Source organism: Euprymna scolopes, chromosome 7 (assembly GCF_053919585.1).
Source record: "Euprymna scolopes isolate OS-2025 chromosome 7, ASM5391958v1, whole genome shotgun sequence".
Classification (NCBI taxonomy): domain Eukaryota; kingdom Metazoa; phylum Mollusca; class Cephalopoda; order Sepiida; family Sepiolidae; genus Euprymna; species Euprymna scolopes.
In genome coordinates this window covers 136,119,148-136,122,209 of record NC_136488.1, presented here as the reverse complement: position 1 = coordinate 136,122,209, position 3,062 = coordinate 136,119,148, and the positions used below count along the sequence as shown (strand labels likewise).

The 3,062-nt window shown below is 39.3% G+C and overlaps 1 pseudogene; it reads left to right on the top strand.

Annotated features, from left to right (window-relative positions):
• The first annotated feature begins 556 nt into the window (after positions 1-556).
• Positions 557-693, top strand: LOC145280484 (U2 spliceosomal RNA; annotated as a pseudogene).
• Positions 694-3,062: the final 2,369 nt, after the last annotated feature.

Below are 3,062 nucleotides of genomic sequence, written 5' to 3'. Positions count from 1 at the left end.
TTGGCTAGTTTTTAGTCGCGTGCAAGCGACTCTATAAGTCACTCGGTCGGTCTGTCGGTCGGTCTGTCTGTAACACTCTTGTGCTTCGCCTTTTTGGTTAAGATCAAAGGTCTGTTGTTAATAGATGCTGTTCTTAGCTTTTTAAGCTTTTCTTAGCCTTTTGCCCAAGATCTAAGTGTAGTATCTGTTCCGGCAGATACTACAAGCAAAGACCGTATGTGGGGGCAACCCCACATATAAGACCTTGGTCAATGTAGTGGCAACCCTTCATACCAATTGTTACTATCCAGCTCCCCTACTCACCATGGAGCTGGTCCCCATTTCCCCTTCACTCCCCACATTAAAAATCGGCCTTGTGCCTAATTGGCTCAGTGGGGGAGCAAATAAATACCAACCCCACATATAAAACCTTGGTCAATGTAGGGGCAGCCCTTCATGCCAATTGTCACTATCCAGCTCCCCTACTCCCCGGGGAGTTGGTCCCCATTTCCCCTTCACTCCACACATTAAAAATCGGCCTTGTGCCTAATTTGCTCGGTGGGGGAGCAAATAAATACTCCTTTCTTGGCCTTTTGGCCAAGATCAAAGTGTAGTATCTGTTCTTACTACATGCTGTACTTATGTTTGTAACTTTGTGATATAAAGTGGGGGATCACTTTTCTGTATTAATTTAATGTAAAATGATCACCCACTTTACAACCACCCAGTCTCAAAGCCATTCAAGTCATTCTCCAGATCATTCAAGTTGTTTTTGAAGGATTCCAGTTATTTTTTAAGCATTCAAGTCATTCTTAAGGTCATTCAATTCATCCTTAAGTTCATTAAAGTCATTCTAAGTTATTTACTTTTTATTTATTTAAGTCATTTCAGCCCATTTTACGGTCATTTTAGTTTATCTTTAAGAATTTCATGTCAATCCTACATTCATGCATTCGTTCATTACACGAGAGCACGCGACTAATGGCTATCGGCCTTGTTTATCTTGAAGTAGTATTTCTGTTGTAATTGTTGCTGTTGATGTTGTTGTTGTTGTTGTTGTTGTTGTTGTAACCCTTACATCAGTGGCAACTAAAAGATGATTTATGTTAAATTCAGTAAGATTCTGTCAAGTAGTTTCGGAGCCTATAAGTGTTTATAATTTTGAGCAGCAGTAGTCGTAGTAGCAGAAGTAGTAGTAGTAATGATATATTTATTGTATGACTCATAGAGCATTCTAACGATCATGCCTAATTTAATGTCAAATTTAATGTCAAATTTAATGTCAAATTTAATGTCAAATTTAATGTCAAATTTAATGCAATTCTTTATATTATTTGTTTTCATCGGACTATTGTTTTCATCTTAAGTGTTATTTGTGCAACGTTTCGGTCGCTGTAGCCTTCGACCTTCGTCAAGCATGTTATTCGTTATCTTGGAAAAAGAAAGGAGAAACGTTACTAGCTCAATAGATAGTTTCGTATTCTTTGAGTTGTTTTTTTTTGTTTTTGTTTTAGTTTTTGCTATTTTTTGCAGTGAAAAAAGATTGGATTGACAAAAAGGAGGCAACTCTAATAAAGTTCGACCGGGGATTATCATTTACATTTTAAGGAGGGGTTGTACAAATTTTTGTTTTTCCTACAATTAAAGGTTCCCATATGCTGTTATTTCCACGCCTGGTCTTCTTAGTAATTAATGCAATTCTGTTGAGTAAGTGTTATACCGGCCTTCCTTGAACGGAGGAATTTACACCGATTAGCACTATAAATAGTGCTAGTAATTCCAACACCGGTGAGAGAGATGCGACTGCACTTCAACTGCTAGCCGAGTGCCTAGCAGATATACGCGGTTTCCTATCTTTGTACATTATTGTTAATACACTTGCTCCTTAAAGGAACCTCGACTTGATTGTTCTTATTTTCACTGTTGTTCTACGACACAACAGTAAGTGTGTGGCCTATAAGTACCGCTTATTTTAAACAGTGGTCAACGACGCCGGCTGACAACTTGGGGATGCCAAGTTCGAACCTAATTCATTCCACAGGAACACTTTCATTAAGAAACGTTGGCAACCCTCAAATGGCCCCTCCCGTAAGTACCTGATATCCTTCTAGAAATAATTCCTAATAGAATGCCAACACAAAGCATCATAATCACGAATGATGATAAACAAATGAAATGCAGCAGCAGTAGTTTCGACAAATTAATACCATAGTACTGTTAGAGAATGGATCGAGAGAGAGAGAGAGAGAGAGAGAGAGAGAGAGAGGGAGAGAGAGAGGGCGAGAGAGAGAGAGGGGCAGGGAGATGTGTAAATTCTAGTTAAACGCGTTGACCGGAAATCAGGATCAGCTGATCGGATTGTGTGTGAGTCACGTGATCAGGTTAGCTGAATCGTGGAGATTTGGTTTGGATTTAGAAGAGGACAGACGGCTTCATCGTTGTCTCATCCCCTTCACTTATGGGGGGGGGCGCTGACGTGTGGAGAACAGAATGACACAGGCCAGAGATTCGCTTTCCATCTTCTGCGAGACATCTGGAAAGTGAAATAAACTATAAAACCGATTTCTTGTCTTGGAGTGATTGAATCTTCGTCCAAAGCAGGTACCAGGTGTCCCCTCCAAGACGATATGATTCCAGACGGACCAACATATAAGAAGCAGAAGGTATGTCTGAAAATATATGTACCACACACACACACACACACACACACACACACACACACACACACACACACACACACACACACACACACAACGGCATATGAACAAATACAGAACAACTAGACGATCGCACACGATCCCCTTATGATACAACACATAATATACGGCATCTCTTCTATCTCCATTATTAGAGATAACAACGCAACAGTACCTTTAACGTAGGTACGTATGTCCTGGTTTCCAGATTATAAATTATTCGATCGGGAGATCCTATTTATTAAAAAGCAGGATAGAAGATGATAACATACTACGAACATTGAATTAGTATGTAGATGCGTTAATTGAATTAGTATGTAGATATTTTAAATGAATTAGTATATAGATGCGTTACTTGAATTAGTATATAGATGCGTTACTTGAATT